Source organism: Lycium ferocissimum, unplaced genomic scaffold, assembly GCF_029784015.1.
Source record: "Lycium ferocissimum isolate CSIRO_LF1 unplaced genomic scaffold, AGI_CSIRO_Lferr_CH_V1 ctg12857, whole genome shotgun sequence".
NCBI classification, from domain to species: Eukaryota; Viridiplantae; Streptophyta; class Magnoliopsida; order Solanales; family Solanaceae; genus Lycium; species Lycium ferocissimum.
In genome coordinates, this window is record NW_026714565.1 from 1 (window position 1) to 14,233 (window position 14,233).

Below are 14,233 nucleotides of genomic sequence, written 5' to 3' on the forward strand. Positions count from 1 at the left end.
TTCTCTTAAACCCTTTTTCCCCCCCTCCCTTTTAAAAATAAGGCTGTGGGAAATTAAAAGCTAATTCGGCTCGTTTTGTTTTTCCCTTCTTTTTTTTTTTGGGTTTTTTCCCTCTAGCATTTTTTGAAAAAAAATATTTCAAAAAAATGTATTCGAAAAAAAGGGATCAACAAGGGGCTTTGGGGTACCCTCTAGCAACCGCCCGCCCAACCGAGTTCGAGGGATCCGGGCGTTTGGGCGGATTCCATCCTCCTCCACTCAAATTTTTTCAAACCCCCCCTTTTCCCTTCCCAAAAATAAGCGGTAAAAATTTTCCAAACCCCCTCCGTTTCCCTTTTATGATTCTTTTTTTGTTTGATTTTTGGGGTCATTATTTTTTGAAAAAAAAATATTAAATGAGAAAAAGAGGAATGGGAAAAAGGGGGGGAACAAGGACTTTTCGGGGGGTCACCACCCAGATATTTTGCCCAAAATCTTAACGGAGTTGAGGATCGGGGCGTTAATTTTTTGGGGTCGCTCCATTTCCCTCTATTTTTCTTAAAACCCTTTCCCCCCCCCCCCCCCCTTCAAAAATAAGGCGTATTAAAACCTTTAAATACGATAACTTCGTGCTCGTTACTTTTATCAATTTCTTTTTGATCTGATTTTTTTTCCCAGATTTACTTATTTTTTTAAAAAAATATTAAATGTAGAAAGAGCGTAGCCAACAAAAGGAGGATGAACGAGACTTCCGGGGTCCCATCCTAGTACTACCTACCCAAGCTCGCTTAACTGAGTTCAAGGATCCGGCTTGGCCGATGATCGATCCATCATCCTAGTGCTCTAATTCTCTTAAACCCTTTCCTCCCCTCCCCTTCTCAAAAAAATAAGGGGCGTAAGTGAAAACCTTAAAAACGCATAACTTCGGCCCCCGTTATCGTTTATCCATTCTTTTTTTGATCTTTAGTATTTTTCCGAATCTAGCTTATTTTTTGAAAAAATATATTAAACAAAATGAAAGGTGTCCGGAAAAAAAGGGGGAATCAACACGAGACTTGCGAGGGTCCCAACCCCTTTTTTCCCCCCCCCCCGATGGGGAATGGGAAAAAGCACAAAGCAAAAAACTCACTTGAATTGTTGTGGGGAATAAGGAGATGGGGGCAAAGAACGAATTAAAACGATGGGGAATAAGGAGAAGGAGAGGAGGGGTGAGTGGGGGCGGAGGGATGGGGGTAGCAGCAATGCCACAAAATGAAGAATTCTTGGTATACTTTATTTCGTGGTATTCTTTGATAGTGCCAATTTATTTTATACAAAATTATAATATTTATAGTCGTTAATTTATTAATTTATTTCTCTCCAACATTTAATCCATGGAAGAAAAATAGGGTGGGTTAGTGATGAATTGTGCTATGAATTAGGGAATGGGTGGAGTTTTGTTAATTTTATACAATTAGTTTTTCCTTTTTTTTTTTTTTGGTTTGGAATCGTGTTGAAGAAATGAATGTATTTCAATTTGGTGTTGATTAAGGTGTTGTCATGTTGCTCATACGTGAATGTTGTTGAAGAAAGAAAAGATAAGCGACAGCGAGTTGGGGGAAGAAGGAGAGGGAGCGGGGGGTTGGGGGTTAGAAGGAGAAGGGATGAAGAAGAAAGAGAAACATTAAATAAATAAAAATAATTAAAAAAATATTTAATGACGTGGACCAATCACCGAGTGGTGAACAACACAAGATCTCATACTCGTCCGGGCCGTTAAGGGAGTATTTAATTAATGAAGTTGTTAAGGGGGGTAAATAAATACAATTAAGTTTAGTTGCTAAAGTGAGTTTTGCTGCCAAGTTCAGGGGCCAAAACATGTCTTTTCCCAATTATATATTAAACAGACTAAAATAAGCATAGTCCGAACAAAAGGAGGGATTCAACACGATGACTTCGTGGGGGGTCACCCATGCTAGTACTACTTTCTCCTAAGCGTTTAACTCGGTGTAGTTCGATGGGATCTGGTGCATTAGGTCTTCGGTATGATCGTATCCATCCGTCCCCGCACTCCATTTTCTTAAACCCTTTCCTCCCCCTCCCCTTCTTGAAAAACAAGTATGTAACTTCACGCTCCGTTATCTGTTTTATGTGATTCTTTTTTATTGGTCTTGAATATTTCCCCGAGACCCAGCTCATTTTTTGACAAAAAAATATATTAAATAGATGAAATGAGCGTAGTTTCCGGAAAAAAAGGAGGATGAAACACGAGGACTTCTTAGAGGGTCATCGCATGCTAGTACTATTCTCGCCCAAGCATACTCAACTTCGGAGTTCTGATGGTATCCGGTGCATTAGTGCTGGTATGATCGCATCCATCAGTCCTAGCGTTCTAAATTCTCTTTAACCCTTTCTACTCCCCCCCCCCCCCTCCTCGTTGTCTAAAAATATGGAGCGTAATTACAAACCATTAAATACACGTAACATCGTGCTCCGTTATCCATTTTATACAATTCTTTTTTTTATTTCAATATTTTTCGAGATCTAACTTATTTTCAAAAAAAAATATATTAAACAGAGATGAAATGAGCGTAGCCAATACAAAAGGAGGAATCGCAACAAGTATTTCCCGGGGTCATCCATCCTAGTACTACTCTCACCCAAGCATGCCTAAGCCGGAGTTCGATGGGATCCGAAGCGTTAGTCCGGTATGATCGCATCCATATCCTAGTGCTCTAAATTCTCTTAAACCCTTTCCTCCCCCGTCCCCCTCTCAAAAAATAAGGCACGTAAGTGAAAACCTTTAAATACGCGTAACTTCGCGCTCGTTATTGTTATATCCGGTTTTTTTTGATTTTTAGTATTTTTCCGGTCTAGCTTATTTTTTGAAAAACATATATTAAACAGAAGAAAATAAGTGTAGTCTTGAAAAAAGGAGGGATGCAACACGAGAACTTCCTAGGGGGTGACCCATCCTAGTACAATTCTCGCCCAAGCACACAAAACTTCGGAGTTCTAATGGGATCTGATGCGTTAGTACTGGTATAATCACATCCATCTGTCCTAGTGCTCTAAAGTCTCTTAAACCCTTCCCCCTCTCCAAAGATAAGACGCGTAAGTGCAAACCTTTAAATACACATAACCTCACGCTCCGTTATCCCTTTTATGCGATTCTTTTTTTGATTTTTGTTATTTTTTCAAGATCTAGCTTATTTTTCCGAAAAAAAATATATTAAATAGACAGACATGAGCGCAATCCCGACAAAAGGAGGGGTGTAACAGGAGGACTTCCCGGGGGGTCACCCATCCTAGTACTAATTTTGTCCAAGAATGCTTAACTTTGGAGTTCTGATGGGATCCGGTGCGTTAGAGCTGGTATGATCGCATCCATCCGTCCTAGCGTTCTAAATCGCATTTAACACTCCCCCTACCCACCGGTTCTCAAAATATAAGGCGCGTAAGAGCAAACCTTTAAATACATTACACGCCAACCTTTAAATACGCATAACTTCGCGCTTCGTTAACCCTTTTATGCGATTCTTTTTTTGATTTTGAGTATTTTTCTGAGATCTTGCTTATTTTTTCGAAATAAATATATTAAACAGACGAAAGGAGAGATGCCACATGAGGACTTCCCAGGGGTTCACCCATCCTTGTACTACCCTAGCCCAAGAACGCTTAACTTCGGAGTTCTGATGGGATCCGGCGCGTTAGTCTTTGGTATGATCAAATCCATCAATCCTAGCGCTCTAAGCTCTTTTAAAACCTTTCCTCCCCCACCCCTCCCACCAAAAAAATAAGGCGCGTAAGTCCAAGCCTTCAAATACGCATAACTTCACGCTCCGTTATCCCTATTATGCGATGCTTTTTTTTATTAGAGTATTTTTCTGAGATCTAGCTTATTTTTTCGAAAAAAATATATTAAACCGATGAAAATGAGCGTAGCCCGGACAAAAAGAGGGATGCAACACAAGGACTTTTCAAGGGGTCACCCATCCTAGGACTACTCTCGCCCAAGCATGCCTAACTTCGGAGTTCGAATGGGATCCGGCAAGTTAGTGCAGGTATGATCAAATCCATCAATACTAGCGCTCTAAACTCTCTTAAACCCTTACCTCCACCCCCCTCCCTCTAAAAATAAAGCGCGTAAGTGTAAACCTTTACATACGCGTAACTTCAAGCTCTGTTATCCGTTTTATGCGATTCTTTTTTTGATTTTAAGCATTTTTCCGAGATCTAGGTTATTTTTCGAAAAAAATATATTAAAAAGATGAAAATGAGCGTACTCCTGACAAAAGGAGGGATGCAACACGAGGATTCCCAGGGGTGACCCATCCTAGTACAACTCTCTCTCAAGCACGCCTAACTTCATTGTTATAATGGGATCTGGTGCGTTAGTCTTTGGTATGATCGCATCCATCAGTCCTAGCGCTCTAAATTCTCTTAAATCCTTTCCTCCCCCACCTCCCCCTTCTTTATAAATAAGGTGCGTAAGTGCAAACCTTTAAATATACGCAACTTCGCGCTCCGTTATCCGTTTTATGGGATTCTTTTTTTGATTTTGTGTATTTTTCTGAGATCTAGCTTATTTTTCGAAAAAAATATATTAAACAGACGAAAATAAGCGTAGTCTAGTAAAAAGGAGGGATGCAACACGAGGACTTCCCAGGGGGTCACCCATCCTAGTAATACTCTCCCCCAAGCACGCCTAACTTCGGAGTTAATGGGATGCGATGCGTTAGTCTTTGCGGTATGATCGTATCCATCGGTCCTAGCGCTCTAAATTCTCTTAAACCCCCCTCCCCACCCCCTCTCTCTCTTTAAAAATAAGGCGCATAAGTGTAAACCTTTAAATACGCGTAACTTCGGGCGCCGTTATCCGATTTATGCGATTCTTTTTTTGATTTTAAGTATTTTTCCATGATCTAGCTTATTTTCTGGAAAAAAAAATATTAAAAGATGAAAATGTGCGTAGTCCGGACAAAAGGAGGGATGCAACACGAGGACTTACCTGGGGGTCACCCATCCTAGTACTACTCTCGCCCAAGCATGCCTTAACTTCGGAGTTGATGGGATTCGGTGCGTTAGTCTTTGGTATGATCGCATTCGTCAGCCCTCGCGCTCTAAATTCTCTTAAACCCTCCCCGCCCCCCCCCCCAAAAAAATAATACTCGTAAGTGCAAACCTTTAAATACGCGTAACTTCGTGCTCCGTTATCCGTTTCATGTGATTCTTTTTTTGATTTTCCGTATTTTTCCGAGATCTAGATTATCTTGTGAAAAAAAATATATTAAACAGACGAAAATGAGCTTAGACCGGATAAAAGAAGGGATGCAAAACGAGGACTTCCCAGGGGGTCACCCATCCTAGGACTACTCTCACCCAAGAATGCCTAACTTCGGAGTTCTGATGGGATCCGGCGTGTTAGTACTTGTATGATCGCATCAATAAGTCCTAGCGCTCTAAATTCTCCTAACCCCTTTCCTCCCTCCCCCTCCCCTCTCCTTCTCGAAAAATAAGGCACGTAAGTGCAAACCTTTAAATACGCGTAACTTCGCGCTCCGTCATCCGTTTTACGCGATTCTTTTTTTGATTTTTAGTATTTTTCCAAAAAACATATATTAAACAGAAAAAAATGAGGGTAGTCCGGACAAAAGGAGTGATGCAACACGAGGACGTCTCAGAAGGTCACCCATCCTAGTACTAATCTCGCTCAAGCACGCTTAGCTTCGGAGTTCTTATGGGATCAGATGCGTTAGTGCTGGTATGATCGCATCCATCAGTCCTAGAGTTCTAAATTCTCTTAAATCCGTTGAAATTCTCTTTTAACCCATTCCCCCCCCCCCGATTCTCCAAAAAATTAGGCGTGTAAGTCCAAACTTATAAATACGCGTAACTTCGCTCTCTGTTATCCGTTTTATGCGATTCTTTTTTTGATTGTACGTATTTTTTCGTCATCTAGCTTATTTTTAAAAAAAATATATATTAAATGACGAAAATGTGCATAGTCTGGACAAAAGGAGGGATGCAACACGAGGACTTACCTGGGGGTCACCCATCCTAGTACTACTCTCGCCCAAGCACGCTTAACTTCGGAGTTCTGATGGGATCTGGTGCGTTAGTGCTGGTATGATCGCATCCATCATTCCTAGCGCTCTAAATTCTCTTAAACCCTTTCCTCCCCCCCCCCCCCCCCCCCGGTGGTTGTCTAAAAATAAGGCGCATAAGTAAAAACCTTTAAATAAGCGTAAGTTTGAGCTCCGTTATCTGTTTTATGAGATTCTTTTTTTGATTTTGAGTATTTTTCCAAGATCTAGCTTATTTTTCGAAAAAAATATATTAAACAGATGAAAATGAGCGTAGTCTTGACAAAAGTAGGAATGCAACACGAGGACTTCCCAGGGGGTCACCCATCCTAGTACTACTCTCGCCCAAGCACGCCTAACTTCGGAGTTTTAATGGGATCCGATGTGTTAGCGCTGGTATGACCGCATCCATCAGTCCTAGCGCTCTAAATTCTCTTAAACCCTCCTCCCCTCTCTAAAAATACAGCTCGTTAGTGTAAACCTGTAAATACGCGTAACTTTGCGCTCCGTTATCCGTTTTATGCGATTCTTTTTTTGATTTTTAGTATTTTTTTGAGATCTAGCTTATTTTTCGAAAAACATATATTAAATAGAGGAAAATGAGCGTAGTCTGGACAAAAGAAGGGTTGCAACACGAGGACTTCCCCGGGGGTCACCCATCCTAGTACTACTCTCGCCCAAGCACACTTAACTTCGGAGTTCTGATGGGATCCGGTGTGCATTAGTCTTTGGTATGATCGCATCCATCAGTCCTAGCGTTCTAAATTCTCTTAATCCCTTTCCTCCCCCCCCCCCCCGCTCTCCTCCCCTCCCCTAAAAATAAGGAGCGTAAGTGAAAACCTTTAAATACGCGTAACTTCGCGCTCCGTTATCCGTTTTATGCGATTCTTTTTTTGATTTTTATTATTTTTTTGAGATCTAGCTTATTTTGCCAAAAACATATATTAAATAGACGAAATGAGCGTAGTCCGAACAAAAGGAGGGATGAAACACGAGGACTTCCTGGGGGTCACGCATACTAGTACTACTCTCGCCCTTCGGAGTTCTGATGGTATCCGGTGCATTAGTGCTGGTATGATCGCATCCATCAGTCCTAGCGTTCTAAATTCTCTTTAACCCTTTCTATCCCCCCCCCCCCCCGCACCATCGATATCTAAAATTAAGGAGCGTAATTACAAACCATTAAATACACGTAACATCGCGCTCCGTTATCCCTTTTATGCGATTCTTTTTTTTATTTCAATATTTTTCTGAGATCTAGCTTATTTTTCCGAGAAAAATATATTAAACAGACGAAAATGAGCGTAGTCCGGACAAAAGGAGGGACGCAACTCAAGTATTTCCCAGGGGGTCACCTATCCTAGGACTACTCTTGCCCAAGCATGCCTAACTTCGGAGTTCTGATGGGATCCGACACGTTAGTATTGGTATGATCGCATCCATCAGTCCTAGCTCTCTAAATTCTCTTAAACCCTTTCCTCCCCCCCCCCCCTCTAAAAATAAGGCGCGTAAGTGCAAACCTTTAAATACGCGTAACTTCGCGCTCCGTTATTTGTTTTATGCGGTTCTGTTTTTGATTTTTAGTATTTTTCCGAGATCTAGCTTATTTTTCGAAAAACATATATTAAACTGACGAAAATGAGTGTAGTCTGGAAAAAAGGAGGGATGCAACACGAGGACTTCCCAGGGGGTGACCAATCCTAGTACAACTCTCGCCCAAGTACACATAACTTCGGAGTTCTAATGGGATCTGATGCGTTAGTCCTGGTATGATCGCATCCCTCTGTCCTAGTGCTCTAAATTCTCTTAAACCCTTCCCCCCCTCTAAAGATAAGGCACGTAAGTGCAAACCTTTAAATACGCGTAACTAGTGCAAACCTTTAAATATGTTATCCCTTTTATCCGTTTTTTTTTTTTTTTTATGTATTTTTCTGCGATCTAGCTTATTTTTTCTAAAAAAAATATATTAAACAGGCAAAAATGAGCGCAGTCCGGACAAAAGGAGGGGTGCAACACGAGGACTTCCCGGGGGGTCACCCATCCTAGTACTAATCTTTCCCAAGCACGCTTAACTTCGGAGTTCTGATGGGATCCAGTGCGTTAGTCGGTATGATCGCATCCATCCGTCCTAGCGTTCTAAATCTCATTTAACCCCCTTTCCCCCCCCCCCCCCGTTCTCAAAAAATAAGGCGCGTAAGTGTAAACCCTTAAATACATTACACGCCAACCTTTGAATACGATAACTTCGCGCTTCGTTAACCCTTTTATGCGATTCTTTTTTTTTATTTGAGTATTTTTATGAGATCTTGCTTATTTTTCCGAAAAAAAATATATTAAACAGACAAAAATGCGCGCAGTCCGGACAAAAGGAGGGATGCAACACGAGGACTTCCCAGGGGGTCACCCATCCTTGTACTACTCTCGCCCAAGCACGCTTGACTTCGGAATTCCGATGGGATCCGGCGCGTTAGTCTTTGGTATGATCAAATCCATCAATCCTAGCGCTCTAAGCTCTTTTAAAACCCCCCTCCCCCACCCCTCCCAAAATATAAAAAAAATAAATACATTACACGCCAACTTTTAAATACGCATAACTTCACGCTCCGTTATCCCTATTATGCGATGCTTTTTTTTATTAGAGTATTTTTCTGAGATCTAGCTTATTTTTTCGAAAAAAATATATTAAACCGATGAAAATGAGCGTAGCTCGGAAAAAAGGAGGGATGCAACACGAGGACTTCCCAAGGGGTCAACCATCCTAGGACAACTCTCGCCAGAGCATGCCTAATTTCGGAGTTCGAATGGGATCCGGCAAGTTAGTGCAGATATGATCAAATCCATCAATACTAGCGCTCTAAATTCTCTTAAACCCTTTCCACCTTCCCCCCCCCCCCCCCCTCCCTCTAAAAATAAAGGGCATAAGTGTAAACCTTTAAATGCGCGTAACTTCACGCTCTGTTATCCGTTTTATGCGATTCTTTTTTTTATTTTAAGTATTTTTCTGAGATCTAGCTTATTTTCTGAAAAAATTATATTAAAGAGACGAAAATGAGCGTACTCCTGACAAAAGGAGGGATGCAACACGAGGACTTCCCAGGGGTGACCCATCCTAGTACAACTCTCTCCCAAGCACGCCTAACTTCATTGTTCTAGTGGGACCCGGTGCATTAGTCTTTGGTATGATCGCATCCATCAGTCCTAGCGCTCTAAATTCTCTTAAATCCTTTCCTCCCCCCACCTCCCCCTTCTTTATAAATAAGGTGCGTAAGTGCAAACCTTTAAATATGCATAACTTCGCGCTCCGTTATCCGTTTTATACGATTCTTTTTTTGATTTTGTGTATTTTTCCGAGATCTAGCTTATTTTTTGAAAAAATATATTAAACAGACGAAAATGAGCGTAGTCTGGGAAAAAGGAGGGATGCAACACGAGGACTTCCCAGGGGGTCACCCATCCTAGAAATACTCTCCCCCAAGCACGCCTAACTTCGGAGTTCTGATGGGATGCGATGCGTTAGTGCTGGTATGATCGTATCCATCAGTCCTAGCGCTCTAAATTCTCTTAAACCCTCCCCCTCCCCTCCCTCTAAAAATAAGGCGTGTAAGTGTAAACCTTTAAATACGCGTAACTTCGCGCTCCGTTATCCGTTTTATGCGATTCTTTTTCTGATTTTAAGTATTTTTCCGTGATCTAGCTTATTTTTTGATAAAAATATATTAAAAGACGAAAATGTGTGTAGTCCGGACAAAAGGAGGGATGCAACACGAGGACTTACCTGGGGGTCACCCATCCTAGTACTACTCTCGCCCAAGCATGCCTAACTTTAGAGTTCTGATGGGATCCGGTGCATTAGTGCTGGTATGATCGCATCCATCAGCCCTAGCGCTCTAAATTCTCTTAAACCCTCCCCCCCCCCCCCAAAAAAAATAATGCTCGTAAGTGCAAACCTTTAAATACGCGTAACTTCGTGCTCCGTTATCCGTTTCATGTGATTCTTTTTTTGATTTTCAGTATTTTTTTGAGATCTAGATTATTTTTCTGAAAAAAAAATATATTAAATCGACGAAAATGAGCATAGACCGGATAAAAGAAGGGATGCAACACGAGGACTTCCCAAGGGGTCACCCATCCTAGGACTACTCTCACCCAAGAATGCCTAACTTCGGAGTTCGAATGGGATCCGGCGCGTTAGTGCTTGTATGATCGCATCAATAAGTCCTAGTGCTCTAAATTCTCTTAACCCCTTTCCTCCCTCCCCCTCCCCCTCCCCCCTCCTTCTCGAAAAATAAGGCGCGTAAGTGCAAGCCTTTAAATACTCCTAACTTCGCGCTCCGTCATCCGTTTTACGCGATTCTTTTTTTTATTTTTAGTATTTTTCCAAGATCTAGCTTATTTTTCGAAAAACATATATTAAACAGACAAAAATGAGGGTGGTCCGGACAAAAGGAGGGATGCAACATGAGGACGTCCCGGGAGGTCACCATCCTAGTACTAATCTCGCACAAGCATGCTTAGCTTCGGAGTTCTTATGGGATCGACATATATTACACAAAAGAAAAACGTGCGCGTTCGGTCCTTGGTCACCCATTCTAAATTCTCTTCGCCAAGATCACCCCCCCATCGGTGCGTTAGTGAGGGTATGAACACGTCCATCGGTCTAGCGTTCGAAATTCTCTTTAACCCATTCCCCCCCCCCCCCCCCCCCGATTGTCTAAAAATAAGGCGCGTAAGTACAAACCTTTAAATATGCATAACTTCGCGCTCGGTTATCCATTTTATGCGATTCTTTTTTTTTTATTTGAGTATTTTTCTGAGATCTAGCTTATTTTTTGTAAAATAATATATTAAGCGGACGAAAATGAGCGTATTCCGGAAAAAAAGAGGGATGCAACACGAGGACTTCCTAGGGGGTCAACCCTCCTAGGACTACTCTTGCCCAAGCAAGCCAAACTTCAGAGTTCTGATGGGATCCGGCGCGTTACTGCTGGTATGATTGCATCCATCAGTCCTAGCGCTCTAAATTCTCTTAAAACCTTTCCACCCCAACCCCCCCCCCCTCCTTTAAATATAAGGCGCGTAAGTGCAAACCTTTAAATACGCGTAAGTTTGAGCTCCGTTATCTGTTTTATTAGATTCTTTTTTTGATTTTGAGTATTTTTCCAAGATCTAGCTTATTTTCCGAAAAAAAATATATTAAACAGACAAAAATGAGCGTAGTCTTGACAAAAGTAGGAATGCAACACGAGGACTTCCCAGGGGGTCACCCATCCTAGTACTACTCTCGCCCAAGCACGCCTAACTTCGGAGTTCTAACGGGATCCGATGTGTTAGTGCTGGTATGACCGCATCCATCAGTCCTAGCGCTCTAAATTCTCTTAAACCCTTGCCCCCTTCCCCCCACCCCCTGCTCCTCTAAAAATAAGGACAGTAAGTGAAAACCTTTAAATACGCGTAACTTCGCGCTCCGTTATCCATTTTATGCGATTCTTTTTTTGATTTTTAGTATTTTTTCGAGATCTAGCGTATTTTCCAAAAAACATATATTAAACAGATGAAAACGAGCGTAGTCCGGAAAAAAGGAGGGATGTAACACGAGGATTTCCCGGGGGTTACCCATCCTAGTATTACTCTCGCCCAAGCACGCTTAACTTCGGAGTTCGGATGAAATATAGTGCGTTAGTGCTGGTATAAATGCAACCATCAGTCCTAGTGTTCTAAATTCTCATTAACCCATTCCTCCCCCCTTTCCCTCCCCTCCCCCCCCCCCCCCCCCGGTTGTCTAAAAATAAGGAGCATAAGTGAAAACCGTTAAATACCCGTAACTTCGCGCTCCATTATACTTTTTATGCGATTTTTTTTTATTTTTGTTATTTTTTCGAGATCTAGCTTATTTTCCCAAAAACATATATTAAACAGACGAAAACGAGTGTAGCCCGAATAAAAGGACGGATGTAACACGAGGACTTCCCGGGGGTCACCCATCATAGTATTACTCTCGCCCAAGCACGCTTATCTTCGGAGTTCGGATGAAATCCAGTGCGTTAGTACTGGTACAAACGTATCCATCAGTCCTAGCGTTCTAAATTCTCGTTGACCCATTCCCCCCCGCCCCCGGTTGTCTAAAAATAAGGCGCGTAAGCACAAACCTTTAAATAAGCGTAACTTTACGCTCCGTTATCTTGTTTTATGCGATTCTATTTTTGATTTTCAGTATTTTTTCGAGATCTAGCTTATTTTTTGAAAAAAATATATTAAACAGACGAAAATGAGCGTAGACAAAGGAGGGATGAAATCATACATTATTTTTCCGAGATGCAACATGAGGACTTCCCGGGGTCACCCGTCCTAGAACTACTCTCGCCCAAGCACGCTTAACTTCGGAGTTCTGATGGGATCCGGTGTGTTAGGGCTGGTATGATCGCATCCATCAGTCCTATCATTCTAAATTCTCGTTAACCCTTTCCTCCCCCCCCGTTCTCTAAAAATAAGGGGAGTAAGTACAAACCTTTAAATACGCGTAACTTCACTCTCCGTTATCCATTTCATGCGATTCTTTTTCTGATTTTTATTGTTTTTAGTCTTGACAAAATGAGGGATGCAACACGAGGACTTCCCGAGGGTCACCCTGTTATATCCCGTATTTTTAAACATTGGGACATTCTTAAGCTAATCGCGACAAGTTAAGGACAAGACTATTTTGGGATACGGCGTAGAGATTTTTAATCTCCGATTTTGTTTTAATCACAAGTTGCTTATAAATTTTATTTGGTATAGAAATATTAATGGAGATTAGGGATTAATTAACCAAGATTAGATTATTAAAGTGGGATTAAGACTTAATCACTTCATTAATTGGCCATAGTGGCCGTGTGGGCCCCACCGTGACATGGCCAATTGTAATTGGCTCACACTTTTGGGTGGGACACACATGTCCAGCCCATGGACTTCCTATATATAGCATTTTATGACTCATCCTTCAACTAGCTATTCATTATTCATCTTCAAACTTAGAAAAATTAGAGGGAGAGGAAAGCTCTGCGACTTGACTTGAGCATTGTTGATCAAAAAATATTTTTTTCCAAGCAATTCAACTCATTAGAAAGTGTGTAATAACGTGGAGTTGAGTTTAGGGAAACAAGAACAAGTTTAAATTCAAGGCACAAGTTGGAACCGAGTTGAGAAACCGAGTTTAGAAAGTTTGTGCATGAAATGGTGAATTGATTTTAACTTGGTATTTTGATTGTTGTTGTTATGGATTGTATGGTGAAAATGAAGGTTTAATGATTCTAGATTGAAGTTGTAATTGTTGTGGGCTGTTATAGGAGTTAATATGATGTTAATATAGTTTGTTGTAATTATGTAAATGATGTTGTCAACATGTGGTTGTTGGTATAGTTCATGAAATTGAAAGAAAAGAATGTGTTGTTGTTGTTCTTGTTGAATTAGAATTGCGGGTGGTATGGTATGATGGTTGGGCTGTTTGAGATGTTGTGCGGGTTGTCCGAAGCGTTCTCGAGTTTTGTTTGAATGGTCTCGGGTTAGCACTTGAACGCATGATCATTGGTGTTGGCTTGATTGTATGTAGTTGATTTGAATGTAAAGGAAATGTCGTCAAATTGTTTAAAAGGGAGTTACTAACATTAGGATGCGTCTTTTCGAAAGTTTAATCGTAGTTCTTGACGTCTTAATATAGGTTGAGATACTATTGGGCAGCGTATACGTGTTGCGTTGCGAGTAAACGCTAAAGGTATGTAAAGCCTATCCTTCCTTCTTTTGGCATGTCCTAGATGTAAGTATGATACGATATGACCTTTGGGGTAACTCTATTCATAAGTTCCGAGCATGATTTATGATTCTTCTTCATTTCTTGATGTTAAAACTCTCAGGATAGTCGAGCTATTGCCCTCGAGTCTTTTATATGATTGAATAGTAAATGATGCATAAAAGTTCCTATTCCCGAAAACTTTATATTGTCCTATTGACCATAACTTTTATAAAGGCTTCGGATTGACTTGATACATGTCTATGATCCCGAGACGTTATTTGACATAGTTCGTAATGATATTCAAGAGTCCGAGTGTGACTATTATCCTAATACTCGAGCATTGATTATTACTTATCTATTGAGTTTCAAAAAATGATTTATATGTATATGGTTACTTTCTACCCCTAGTGCATCTGTTATATCT

At 41.1% G+C, this 14,233-nt stretch overlaps 8 non-coding genes and 16 pseudogenes across 8 annotated transcripts; all 24 read right to left on the reverse strand.

Moving 5' to 3' along the window:
- Positions 1–2,215: 2,215 nt before the first annotated feature.
- Positions 2,216–2,335, reverse strand: LOC132042019 (5S ribosomal RNA; annotated as a pseudogene).
- A 560-nt stretch (positions 2,336–2,895) lies between these two features.
- On the reverse strand, positions 2,896–3,014 carry LOC132042007 (5S ribosomal RNA; annotated as a pseudogene).
- Positions 3,015–3,228: 214 nt separating this feature from the next.
- Positions 3,229–3,347, reverse strand: LOC132042016 (5S ribosomal RNA; annotated as a pseudogene).
- A 225-nt stretch (positions 3,348–3,572) lies between these two features.
- On the reverse strand, positions 3,573–3,692 carry LOC132042021 (5S ribosomal RNA; annotated as a pseudogene).
- Positions 3,693–3,917: 225 nt separating this feature from the next.
- Positions 3,918–4,036, reverse strand: LOC132042011 (5S ribosomal RNA; annotated as a pseudogene).
- Positions 4,037–4,947: 911 nt separating this feature from the next.
- Positions 4,948–5,066, reverse strand: LOC132042022 (5S ribosomal RNA; annotated as a pseudogene).
- Positions 5,067–5,286: 220 nt separating this feature from the next.
- Positions 5,287–5,405, reverse strand: LOC132042006 (5S ribosomal RNA; annotated as a pseudogene).
- Positions 5,406–5,617: 212 nt separating this feature from the next.
- LOC132042002 (5S ribosomal RNA) lies at positions 5,618–5,736 on the reverse strand. The gene has a single exon (XR_009411308.1). It is a non-coding gene; the product is annotated as a 5S ribosomal RNA (ribosomal RNA).
- A 244-nt stretch (positions 5,737–5,980) lies between these two features.
- Positions 5,981–6,099, reverse strand: LOC132042001 (5S ribosomal RNA). The gene has a single exon (XR_009411307.1). It is a non-coding gene; the product is annotated as a 5S ribosomal RNA (ribosomal RNA).
- A 236-nt stretch (positions 6,100–6,335) lies between these two features.
- Positions 6,336–6,454, reverse strand: LOC132042023 (5S ribosomal RNA). Its single transcript, XR_009411312.1, has one exon. It is a non-coding gene; the product is annotated as a 5S ribosomal RNA (ribosomal RNA).
- Positions 6,455–6,667: 213 nt separating this feature from the next.
- Positions 6,668–6,789, reverse strand: LOC132042025 (5S ribosomal RNA). Its single transcript, XR_009411314.1, has one exon. It is a non-coding gene; the product is annotated as a 5S ribosomal RNA (ribosomal RNA).
- Positions 6,790–7,366: 577 nt separating this feature from the next.
- On the reverse strand, positions 7,367–7,485 carry LOC132042014 (5S ribosomal RNA; annotated as a pseudogene).
- A 221-nt stretch (positions 7,486–7,706) lies between these two features.
- On the reverse strand, positions 7,707–7,825 carry LOC132042004 (5S ribosomal RNA). Its single transcript, XR_009411310.1, has one exon. It is a non-coding gene; the product is annotated as a 5S ribosomal RNA (ribosomal RNA).
- A 223-nt stretch (positions 7,826–8,048) lies between these two features.
- On the reverse strand, positions 8,049–8,165 carry LOC132042008 (5S ribosomal RNA; annotated as a pseudogene).
- A 250-nt stretch (positions 8,166–8,415) lies between these two features.
- On the reverse strand, positions 8,416–8,535 carry LOC132042009 (5S ribosomal RNA; annotated as a pseudogene).
- Positions 8,536–8,764: 229 nt separating this feature from the next.
- On the reverse strand, positions 8,765–8,883 carry LOC132042020 (5S ribosomal RNA; annotated as a pseudogene).
- Positions 8,884–9,461: 578 nt separating this feature from the next.
- LOC132042013 (5S ribosomal RNA) lies at positions 9,462–9,580 on the reverse strand (annotated as a pseudogene).
- Positions 9,581–9,797: 217 nt separating this feature from the next.
- Positions 9,798–9,916, reverse strand: LOC132042024 (5S ribosomal RNA). The gene has a single exon (XR_009411313.1). It is a non-coding gene; the product is annotated as a 5S ribosomal RNA (ribosomal RNA).
- Positions 9,917–10,136: 220 nt separating this feature from the next.
- On the reverse strand, positions 10,137–10,255 carry LOC132042005 (5S ribosomal RNA; annotated as a pseudogene).
- A 671-nt stretch (positions 10,256–10,926) lies between these two features.
- Positions 10,927–11,045, reverse strand: LOC132042010 (5S ribosomal RNA; annotated as a pseudogene).
- Positions 11,046–11,275: 230 nt separating this feature from the next.
- Positions 11,276–11,394, reverse strand: LOC132042012 (5S ribosomal RNA). The gene has a single exon (XR_009411311.1). It is a non-coding gene; the product is annotated as a 5S ribosomal RNA (ribosomal RNA).
- A 231-nt stretch (positions 11,395–11,625) lies between these two features.
- Positions 11,626–11,743, reverse strand: LOC132042017 (5S ribosomal RNA; annotated as a pseudogene).
- A 247-nt stretch (positions 11,744–11,990) lies between these two features.
- Positions 11,991–12,108, reverse strand: LOC132042018 (5S ribosomal RNA; annotated as a pseudogene).
- A 245-nt stretch (positions 12,109–12,353) lies between these two features.
- Positions 12,354–12,470, reverse strand: LOC132042003 (5S ribosomal RNA). Its single transcript, XR_009411309.1, has one exon. It is a non-coding gene; the product is annotated as a 5S ribosomal RNA (ribosomal RNA).
- Between the last annotated feature and the right edge of the window lie 1,763 nt (positions 12,471–14,233).